Source organism: Pseudonaja textilis, chromosome 1, assembly GCF_049901715.1.
Source record: "Pseudonaja textilis isolate UNSWEBS1 chromosome 1, rPseTex1.2, whole genome shotgun sequence".
Taxonomy (NCBI): Eukaryota; Metazoa; Chordata; class Lepidosauria; order Squamata; family Elapidae; genus Pseudonaja; species Pseudonaja textilis.
In genome coordinates, this window is record NC_141990.1 from 67,206,767 (window position 1) to 67,219,070 (window position 12,304).

At 38.4% G+C, this 12,304-nt stretch overlaps 1 protein-coding gene across 1 annotated transcript in view; it reads left to right on the plus strand.

Moving 5' to 3' along the window:
- The first annotated feature begins 5,209 nt into the window (after positions 1-5,209).
- The window catches only part of GREM2 (gremlin 2, DAN family BMP antagonist), a 29,555-nt gene continuing 22,460 nt past the window's right edge, over positions 5,210-12,304 (plus strand). Inside the window, exon 1 of the mRNA XM_026705270.2 lies at positions 5,210-5,730. The gene's annotated coding sequence lies outside the window, so the exon portion shown is untranslated. The remainder of the gene's footprint in view (positions 5,731-12,304) is intronic.

A 12,304-nucleotide genomic window follows, 5' to 3' on the forward strand; every position in this document is an offset into this window, starting at 1 on the left:
TTGCAGAATGGAAATCTTATGTTCTTATATTCTATAATTCACCATGCTGGTCCAATGCAAGTTGGCAGATTTTTTTTTTTTAATTTCGCAGTCTAGGAACTGAGAGAAAGACATGCATCAGGCTTTCATGCTTAAGGGAGATGTAAAACTTGAATGTCTTCACTCTTAGTCCAGGACTTTAACTAATATACCCATACTTGCTCTCTCCTAAAGACAGATACATAAAACAGTTGAAAATTTAATGCTGGAAAGTCATTATTTAGCTTAGGAATGCTATGTCTAGCATATATGGAGGACACTAGCTTAAAGAAAGCTACCGGACATCATTGTCTACATTTATAGAACAACTTGTTTTCTGACTCAAGATATCAAAGCCCTATTCTTTCACTTAACTTGTTGCCCAGATAGAATGAAAAAAATGACCATTTCTTTTGCTAGGTTTGGGGGATGGATGGGGATTCCTCATCCCTGCTTGGCCCCCAAATAAGCCAGATAATTGAGCAAATAAAAATATTTGCAAAGTCAAGTGACTTTGAAATACCCATGTTCCTAATAGGATTACAATAACTTGTGGAAGGTCATTATAATTCTAAATGAAAAGATTAAATATGCAATCAGGTGGGCACAAATTAAACAGACTCATGTAAAACAAATAAGCAGACAAAAATGAAAAAGTAAGATTTGGGAAGAAACTTAATGATGGTTTATTTAGAATGATGCATGGAATATGTTGAGGAGAAATTATGCTACTTATATTTTGTTCAATGTATTTTAATGAACTAATCTGCGTATTTAAATATATTCTAAGTAATTTAACATAATATAGTTGACGGAGTTGAGAGATTGCTTTATCTGATTGAAGAATGAAATGTTGACTTCATACAATTTTATGTTCAGTAAATATTCCTTATTAAATTATATCCCAAATTAATCAACATTTCATTTGTATAGATAAGATATAATATGCTGAAGACTAGTTTCTATGAAACTAATATGATGAAAGCACTGCTTCCCCTCCTCCTCTCTGTCATACACATATATACCATAACACAGCGTATTTATACTTATTCTACCAAACCCACACTGACTACTTTTAATTTCCTTTTTCTGTTACTCAGTCTTATAGATTTCATCAATCTGTCTACTTTGAGTGGTGTCCAACTGCTCAAATCTGTGATTTGGGATTTAAAAACAGATTGTTAAACTGTCAACATTTGAAAATTTAAAACATACGTTGTAAGCAGCTATATAAAAGTTAGAACTCAGAATAATAATAATATTTTATTGGCCAAGTGTGATTGGACACACAAGGAATTTGTCTTGGTGTAAATACTCTCAGTATATATAAAGAAAAGATACATTTGTTAAGAATCAAGAATCATAATGTACAACACTTAATGACAGTCATAGGGTACAATCAACAATCAAATCATACCAGGAAACAGTCAATATAAATCGTACAGATACAAGCAACAAAGTTACAGTCCTACAGTCACAAGTGGGAAGGAATGGGTGATAAGGAGTGATGAGAAGATTAACAGAAATAGTAGTGCACACTTTGTAAATAGTTGAACAGTGTTGAGGGAATTATTTGTTTAGCAGAGTGATGGCTTTCGGGAAAAAACTGTCCTTGTGTCTAGTTGTTCTGGTGTGCAGTGCTCTATAGCGTCATTTTGAGGGAAGGAGTTGAAACAGTTTATGTCCGGGATGTGAGGGGTCTGTAACTCTTAGAACATTAATAATTAATTATTAATAATAATGTAATACTCAGAACATTAATAAGGCTAATTTATTCTTGGGAGTCATAGTTACATCCGCTCTGCCCTCGGGGCTTGAATTTGATGGAACAATCAAGTCCTCATCGACTTTCTGAAAACCAAGGTGGAGGAGGCTTTTTGAATATCAGACAAGGGGACAGTGAGTGAGAAGTCATGCCTCTGTGTCTTGTGTAGGTGACACTCTCTGTTTAAGAGGACATGTAAAGAGACCAATTACTAGATCTTATTAGACAGGCAGAAGTCATCAGGACAATGTGGTCACACTAATACCCAGATCCTGAAGGACTTTAAATGCGAGAGTCAGCACCTTGAATTGTACCCAGAACCCAACCATTGCAGCTCTCAAAGTAGGTGTAATGAAGGTGCCTCCAGGTGTACAAATAACAATTCAAACTGCTGTGATCTAAAAAAATTCTGAATTATCTTTAATCCTTGTAAATCACATGGCAATTGTCTAGTTGAGAGGTTGTTCAGTTGAGACTAAGGCATGAATGACATTGAATAAAAATTCAATTTCTAAGAATTCCCATTCTTGCAAATGGTACATGAGATTATCTTGTGCAAAGACCTTGGATTTGGGGGAATGCACCCCATGCAGAACTAATTGTTTCCCATCCCATTCTGAGACTCCCTGGACACTTGGACAAGACTTTGACAACATCACTTGTTTGGCCAGGGTTGAGATGTAAAATTCAGCCTCATCAAAATAGTAACAAAACATGACCAGATTGTCTGACACATTGTCTTCCCTATTGATTGAACAGATTTTGAATAGGAGTATGGAGCACTGAATCCCATGGCAGCCCACAATTGAGGGGCACACGGCACAATTTTTCCTCTTATACCATTATTAACTGGACCTGTTCCTTAAGATAGGAGAGAACCATAAAACCATAGACTCCTTACTCATAGAGACAGCTCAGCTCAGACAATGATGACTGATGGTACTGAAAGCTGTTGAGAGATCAAGCAGGATCAGGAGGATCACACTACACCTATCTTGGTCTTATCAGAAATAATCCACAAGTATGCCTAATGCTATCTCTGTTCCTTATCTAGACCTGATGTCTGACTTGAATGGCTGGGGATAATCTGTTTCCTCCAGGGCTTCCTACAACATTTCATTCTGGTAAAAATGCAGATTTGAAGGTCTTACAAAAGCTTCACCTCATTTTACCAGAGGGCACAGTTGAGGGGAAAGTGCCTCATTCAACCTTCTGATTATTTGGGGGTGGGGGCGTTATATCCTTAAGGGAGCCCTTCTCAAAATTGTCTCCCCCAGGGCATTTGAAGTACAAAACCTAGAATAACTGCAGAGGTGGTGCAGTGAATATAATGCAGTACTGCGGCACTGCACTGCTCACTCCAGGAGTTCGATTCTGAGCGGCTCAAGCCTTCCATCCTTCTGAGATAGATAAAATGAGAACCTAGGTTGTTGGGGGCAATATGCTGGTTCTGTAAACTGCTTAGAGAGGGCTGTAAAGCACTGTAAAGCGATATATAAGTCTAAGTGCTATTGCTATATACAACCTTCAGCCATAACTGACCCAAATGAGGGGGCGGGAGGGAGAGGGAGGGGGGAAAAGACTGCACCTGCCTTGGTTTTTGCAATAAATACCAGCCCTTTCTTCTTCCCAATTCACTGCTGGTTTGTTGGGTCATTCGGTGCTTGCAGCAGAGTGGCAGACTTCAGTAAGTGAGCACCCTTGAAAACTGCTCAAAGAAGTCTACTTAGATCATTAAGCAGCCACCAAATTCACAGCACCTGAAAACTTTTATCCTTTATTTCCACACACCCACACACTACAGTGAAGTTTCTTTTGAATTGAGCCTGATTGCAGGTGATGCCCATATTGTCAAGAAAGCTACAGTGCAGAAATGGTTTGCTATTACTTTACTCTGTTGTTTATTTATTTGCCAGCCTAGCCTGGGAATTCCGGTTTTGCCCATACCTTTGCCCATACTATATACAGTATATAGTATATATACTGACTTACAACAGTTTATTCACATGGTCAAAATTCAAAGTCTTGGCAGCTGGCATCTGTTTATGATGATTGCAGTGTCCCAGGGTCATGTAATCCCTTTTCACAACTTTCCAACAAGCAAAATCAACGGGGAATCCAGATTCATTTAACAACCATGTTACTAACTTAACTGCAGCTATTTACTTTAACAACTGTATCAAGGAAGGTTCTAAATGAAGCAAACCTAAATTAACAAATGTTTCACTTAGCAATAGAAATTTTGGGCTCAATTGTGGCTGTAAGTCAAAGACTACCTGTACTTAGGCCTGCCTTTGCTTAACTTCTAAGCACAAACAAGGTGGACAAGATGAAAGTGAATGTGCTTGGACACATAACCAATAAAATATTAAGAAACAAAGCACTAAGCCTATCATTGCTATCATAGTTTGTTAATATAGTACTGAATGCTAACAAATTAATTTGGCCATCACGCTACATATTACGAGAATGCATAAACAGTGTCATAGCCTTAGTGTTACATGTAATTCAGGTCAGCAAATTGAACTGCTAAAATATCTCTATTTGGGTTATGTTTTACACAATCCAAACATTCCTCAGACTGGAAAAGTTAAAAAAAACCCCTCTGCTTAGCATGTTTCTGGAAAAAAGATCATATCTTCAAGTTATATATTCAACAGTGTTTTCAAATCAACAATGCAAACGTGCAGTGTTTCCATTTTCATTAATCTGCTCTCTGATATATTTTTCCTAGACTAAATCAGACATATTAAATGAAGGAGTTTCGATTTTTTTTATTTTGTTAGCCACTCGGAAATATATATCGATTTAACTGCATCCTTTTAAAATTGATTCTGTTTCTCTAGCTGATGCTCCCCAAAACTCTCCCACACACGCCCTCATCACATATATAGAACGATATATTATTCTACTGCAAATGTCTTTAGCTTTTATACAGGAAGAATTGAAAAAGCCGCCAGGACGCTTGTATTCTGACATTTTCCTCTGCCGCTTTCAGAGTTTCGGATCCTCAAGTTGCGACCTTCTGCCATCTCATATCATTTGCATCATCATGTTAATATGATACAATAAATTCCGAAATGATTTTCCCGATACAAGTTTTCCCAACACCACAGACAAGAGCGAACAGTCCCAGCAGCCCCTCCCCAAATTCATTTTTTAAAGCTTTCGGGCAACTTTTGGCCTTTTCTTTTTTAAAAAAGTATTTATTTCTCCTCAACGGCACGCAGTTCGAGGAGGAGGAGGATGACGGCGGGGGCGGCGGAAACCTGAAGTTTAGGAATGGAGAGAGAGAGTGGCGGGGCGGGGGGGAGAACGGTTTTCTAGGCAAGCTCCGCGGATCCAACGGCAGAAGATACTTGTAGGCTGCAGGTGACTAAAACCCGAACCTTCAGACAAGCGTGCAAACCCCGGAGAAGACCCAGAGAAAAAAGCAGCGCGCGCGCCTGACCGGAGGGCGGCCGCAGCGTTTGTTTTAAAAAAAAACCAACAAAAAAAAACAACAACCAGGAGTGGAAACAACCTCCTGAGCAGAAAGCGGCGGGCGGGGCGAGCAAGCGGGACCTGAGGGGAGCGCTGAGCGGCTCCGAAAGGGGAGGCGAATGTGATTTGTTTGGTGACCGGAGCCAATAAGAAAGCGTAGAGACTTCGGCAATATCCCCATGCGGTGACCGAGAGGAGTCAGAGCGAAGCGTCCCTTCTCGCACCTTCCCGCCGGCAGCAGCCCTTTTCCACACGGCTCTCCCGCGCCTTGGCTTGCTGCGAAGCGTGGTAGCACCGCGCCGTCCTCTGGGAAGGAAAACGCGTCCCAGGAACAGCGCTCGCTGACTACTCGGGGGTCTCGGGTTGGAAGAGAAGGGAGAAGCTTCCCTTGAGACCCGGAGGAAGAAGAAAAAGAAGAGGAAAAAAAAACAGGGCTGGCGGCCGTCCGCCTCGGCAGTTGACAGGTAAAGCCGCGCCGTCCGAAGGGGCTGGAGGTGGCGGCGGTGCCTTTTTAGGACTAGAAGAGAGGAAGCGTGGAAGCAAGACGCCGGCGGGTCCCTTTTCTTTCTTCGGGCAGACTTAAGACGCGCGTGGACATCGGAATTTCTCTCCCCCCCCCTCCCGCCCGCCCATAAAAGAAAGGGTCAGAAGTGGTATTTTTCCCCCTCACCTTTGGGGTAGATTCGTTCCCCCCCTTTTTTTTGGAGGGGGGGGGAATAGGGTAGCATCCCAGCCCGCTTTCTGCTCGTGGGCTGCCCTGCACCCTTCAGGCTTTCGCCTTTCTCAAATCAAAATCGCGGTTTCTAGATCACGAACTACAAGGCAGACGTGTAAGCCACACGGTTACATCCTGGGGTGTTTGAAGCAAGGGGTGCATCGGGCTGTGCTCCGCAGCCGAAGATCGTTCTGTTTATAGCTGCGGGTGTAAAAATTGAGGGCTAAAGCTTTTATAATACTATATGTCACTTTGAAACACACCCCCCCCCGTACTTTGAGGTAAACCCGGTTTTAGGATTAAATGATTTTTTTTTTTTGGATAGGCCTGGTTTAGCGTAATTAATCCTAAATCAGGATTAAAAAAAAAACTCGGGAGGGGGGAAAAATAGTTCTAAGGACGTACATCAGTTTATAACTATACGCTTTTGAAACACAGAATGTGATTTTAATGATTTTTTTTTTGACCAAGAGTGTTACAGGGATAGAAATTCATCCTTGCTACTATTGGGAGGAACTTTAAATTGCACCAAAATTTGGAAATAAATTTGATACGTTTTGAATTTTTTTTTTTTAGCAAACTGTCTCGTACACAGAAACTTGGAGAAAGTTTTAATTTTAGGTGCAGGCATGTGCAAGTAGTTACTTAGCTTTCTTTAAGGAAGATTTTTAGGAGGATACAATGAATAGCCTGATTTTATTTTCAAGAAAGCAACCTTCTTAAAGGAGAAAAAAGGCAGGAGGGAGGGAGAGAAGGATGGGAATGTGGACAAGCACTCACTTTGAAAGCCTCTTGAATACTGTAAGTTGAACCTGGGTTCCAGCCAGTTCCAATAGCTGTTGTAAATGGTTTTTGATGTAAATCTACAGGAATCCAAACAATGCCTTCTGAATCAAATAGCAACAGGTGCATGGTCCACTCACTGGGCCTTAATTAGCACTTTGCATATCAGACCACAGTGGTGCTGCTGCATGCTAATTCACTATGAAATCTCACATCCGTTCAGGTTCTTGACTTCCCACCAGCACAAATACAATGCAGGCACTGTGTTTCCTTGCAGGGTTTATTTTCTTTTTTTAACATGTTGAATAAGGTAAGGAAACAAATATTGTTGAAATCATTGTTCTGGTATGCTTTGCCTCTGACTGAAGCCAAGCAAATGTAGTTTTCTTTTAACTGCTATGGGTATATTTTTCTAGCCTTTTTCCTTTTGTTATCTGTTTATTATAAACTTGAAAGTAGAGACAAAGAAAGCACTTTTGAATGAAGGCTGATAAGGAAATGGCCAACCCAATCCATAGACCTTAAAACTTGTGGGCTGGGAACTGAAATGATTGACACCTAGTCCCAAGCATTTTCAGGTGTAAATGAAAGATACTGCAGCTGGGAGCATATATATTTTTGCCCTTTTGAGATTATGTTTAGTTTTTGCTAAAGATCTGTAAAGCTGGCTCTTAGTATGCTTACTTCTTTGACTGTAAGATTTGCTGATTATATGAATTCTCCAACTCAAGTAGTTGGAGTCAAATGCTATTAGTTTAAAAACAAAAGCATTTAATAATTCAGAAGGTGAATTGCTTTCAACTCAGTGGGACTGCCTTTGGAATAGAGATTCAAGAGTTCTAATGCAAGTCTTTTGAATACATTGCTTGTTCCCAGAGCTAATAACCTGGGGAACATGGGGCACATTTGTTAAAACTATACTTATAGGTAGGAGACATTAAATGATTTCATCTAGTACTGGACTGATAGGACATTTGTAATGTAACTTTTTGAAAGCTCTTGGATATACTTTAGAAAACAATGTGAGAGTCTTGATTTAAAACTGGAAGTGAATAATGAACCTATGGTTGATGTTTTCAAGAGTCAGCTTCCTAAGGAGAGCTGATTATTCAGGGAAGCAGTGGAGGAGGTCTTGTTCAATGTTAATGCTAAATGTTTAATATAGCGATTATGTTAACAGTGTCATAGCTCTTTCTATCTTCTCAGAAGAGTTGTTTAAATTAGTCTGTTAATGTCAGAAACTTGCATTAGCAACAGATGTTTTTTTTAAAAAACTTTTTTAAAAAAATAGAAAACATAATTTAGAACATTTAAAACAACCAATTTAATAAAACAACAGTAAAGATTTTTGTGATACCATAGAAGTTGAATCTGTCTCCTTTGGATGGGAGAGTCCTGCAGATGACAAGTTTTGTTGAACAGAGGAAATAATCTGAGAGAAAGGAATGAGTCTTTCCTTTACAAATACCTCTTTCTGTCATTCTTGTACTTATTTCCTCCACCCAGAATGTGTTCCGTTAAGGATGAAGGGAAAGGAATGCTCCTGACAAGAGAACATAAACTGTCCAATTGAGTGGTTTTTTTTTTTTTATGTTCCAACAGATTAATCCAGCTACAACTTTAGAAATTGCTAATTCTGGTTTTATATAATTGCTGAATTTATTTAGGGAATTATATAATGAGAAAATAGGCAAATCTTGACTGTGTTCCCTTTGATGAAGGGATGGGTTCTCTGATGAGTGCTTCTCACTCTTTAATTGTATCAGATTTTTCTGTCTTTTCCCTCTTATAATAATCTGGAAGTTTTAGTTGCACAACTGATAAACTGCAGTTAACAGAAAGGTATGAAGGTCCTTAGTGAGATCAAGCCTCTAGTTTCTTTTCTGTGTCTTGTACACACATATGAAATTATTTGTGTATAAGACATTATGTGTGTATAATTATGCACACACATATGAAACAGCAGTAATAAAAATACTTAAATACACCAGGGAGATTTTTAGTGACTCCTCATTGCTTTAGTTAGCAGATCTGCAGGAAACTCAAGACAAATCCTGTGAATCTGTCTGCCTTGTGGCTTCAATCATTCAGGATGGCTGTCTTTGCTTCAGTAAGGATACACCTATTGTAAGGAGTCAACTATTATATAGAAGTAGTTGATGCCTACTCCCATCTGTGGATCATTTCATTGGATATCACCATATTCTTTAAGCTTATGAATTGGGAAGTTGTTATATGCATGTGTTCAAGATTAGGGTTTTTTTATTGCATCTTTTTAATATATCCTAATACTCTTGCCTCCTCCTATTTTTCCTACAATGACAACTCGGTGATTGGGCTGAGAGGTTGACTGGCCCAAAGTTATCCAGCAGCTTTTGTACCTAAGAGATACCTAGAACTCAGTCTCCTGGTTTCTAGGCCAGCATCTTAACCATTCTCCAAATTTGCTCTATTAGTTATTTTGTAATTCACTGAGTTACCATGAGGTGTAGGGTTGTTATTGTGGCAAAAGAAAATCTCTGTATCCATATTGTTCCCCTTATCTTTAACTTAAATATTTTTCTAAATCTGGATTCTTATTTTTCCTTGTTGGGAGACTACCACTATTATTAACTCTTAAACCTGTAAATTTTTGCCTGGTTAGAAGTATAGCGGCTGGAATGGTGTTACAGAAAAGCTCTTGATGCCTCTAAATTCAATTCTACACATGCTTTTTCAGTTAAATTTTGTGTAGTGTACATTGTGTGGTTTTTGAAAGAGATGTCAGACCTCTGGAAGGCAAATTTATATATTTATTTGCAGAGCTTATAGACCATTTCAATTTGAGCCCAACAATTTGAGTTAGTGTTTTTTTTAAATCAAGTCATATGGAAATGTTACTTTTCCAGAGTAATATGCATATTTATGCACAATCTGCATTTTCCCTGAATATCCAGTATAGATAGGACTGAAGTGAAAGACACTCAAGCTGAAAATTCTTCTTTTTTCTCTTTTGGCCAAATTAGTAGGTTAAATAATGACACAACTGAGATGTTAGCCTTAGACAGGGATCCACAAGCTCTTCACCTCATCAACTTCTTCATGAAGTTTCAGATTGTTCATTGGCATCCAAAATTATATGGAATATAATTAAGGTAAAGATAAAGGTTCCCCTCGCACATATGTGCTAGTCATTTCCAGCTCTAGGGGGCGGTGCTCATATCCATTACAAAGCCAAAGAGCCAGCGCTGCCCCAGACATGTCCATGGTCATGTGGCTGGCATGACTAAAGGTGCATGGAACACTGTTACCGTCCCACCAAAGTGGTCCCTATTTTTCTATTTGCATTTTTACATGCTTTTGAACTGCTAGATTGGCAGAAGCTGGGACAAGTAACGGGAGCTCACTCTGTTACGTGGTGCTAGGGATTCCAACCGCCAAACTGCCAATCTTTCTGATTGATAAGCTCAGCATCTTAGCCACTGAGCTACCACATCCCCTTGAGTGAATATAATTAATAGTCTTTTAATAGTACTATAATGATAATCATAAAATAGGTAATATTTAAATATGAAAAATATAAGATTTAACATACATTTATCATTAATGGGAAGGATGCTTCTAATGAGTGACAACAAGGGCATTGATATTTGGCTGGAGAATGAATTTTAGTTGTAAATCACTATACTCTTCCAGCTTCAGTCTATTTATATTCAGTATATTCAGGTTCAGTCGAGAGTGAACCAAACAGCTGGCAGCCAAATAACTATTTTGTGTTAGCATTATAGACTCCTGACTAATGTAACATGGATAAATAGATTAGAGAGATAGATTAGATAGATGATAGAATATTCCTGTTGATCCCCAGTCATTTATTGATAACTTGGGTAGTCCTATTGACCCTTGAAAATTAATATTGATCACTTTGGAGAACCCTGGCTTAAAATAAATTCATCAAAGATTTGAGGTCTTCATCTAGAGAGATTATTATAGGCAATCTAAACCCAACATTTATAAACCAAGTTTGCTTATTTTTTTATAATAATATGACTTTGAAGTTTTGAAGTCTCATTGGAAAATGTTATATTATATAAGAAAAACTGTCCTGAACGTAGCCATTATTCCTTTCCAAGTAAAATGTATTATTTCAAGGGAGTTCCGTGGTATGAACTATAACTGAGTTAAAGGAACATTAAAAGTCAAACTAAACTCAAGAGGAAACTGATAAACACACATTGTACTTGTGGGGACACTGCACAGCAGTATTGGGAAGTTTACAGTTTCATTTTGTTGGTTATTCAGGCTTCATCATATGGACATTTATAGCCAGCCCTTAATAATTGTGTAAGATTTCACAAGGTTGGGAAATTATGATTGAAATTTGTAACATGTCATTATTCAGTTCTCTGAAATCATCCTGCTTTTATTGTTGCTTTCTAAATATTTTAATTCTTGGAACTAATGACCGGGGTTAATATTTAAGAAGACAAAGTAATAAACAATCAATCTCAAAAACAAAAGCAACTAGAGTGTGAGCATAATAATAATCATACTGAAAATGTATGTAGAACCTTATAGTTCAGTTGCATTTCTAGAACTGGCATCATGTCTGATTGAAAGATAATATTCTGAAAACTTGGGTTTATTGCTGTTTGCCAAATCATGCAGTGTATCTGTATAAGAGTACTTTTAAAGAACAAAGTTAGAGGTCACATTACTGCTTCTTAGATTTAAAAACATAGCACAGGATGGCACACTGTTTATGTACCAAGATGAATGGGAGTAAATACTTGAGTAATAGAATAAGCAAAGATCTTTAGCTTAGAGCAGCTGATTTAATAAGCTGTGGGGAATATAGTAGAGTGACCTTGCAATTTGTTCTGATGGTAGGAAGGCAATATATGTACTAATAGCAGGAAAGAATAATGAATTATATCAAACTGTCAAAAAGAAACCGCTGGTGTTTTAGCAAAGTTTCTGAGTTTGTTTGAGGAATGAAATTGAATATGTAGGAGATGGTATTACGTTGTTTGGATTTGTTGCTGTGTAGGGAACATGTCCTTACAGAAAATTAGATTGCTTTTCTATCAAATAGCAATTGGTGTGTTTAGTTCAATGGCTGTAGCTTAAAACAATGAAGAGAGCCCACAAAGGAAATGACAAAGTACACAAATTAAGTCTGGTCAGAATCTCTGGATTCTGTATTCCCCCCCCTCCCCATTGGCTTTTTGAAATATTCAGCAACAACTGGAATAAGAAGACCTTGCACCAGTGAGATTTAAACCAGCACAATGAGCTATTCATGGGACTTCCTTTGAAGACCACCCAAACACTACAATTGGTCAAAGTCAGTAGCCTGAATGTTGGGATGAACATGGTGTTAACATATGACACTAATGTTGTGGGCTCTTCATTGGCTACCAGTGATGTTCGGTATGCAGCTCAAAGTACTGATTTTGCTCTATAAAGCCCTAAATAGCCTGGGCACTTTCAGAAGCATCTTCAAAGTGAATCAACACATCCTGTATAAGGAATTCTAGGAAAGGTTCCTGGTTCTTTTG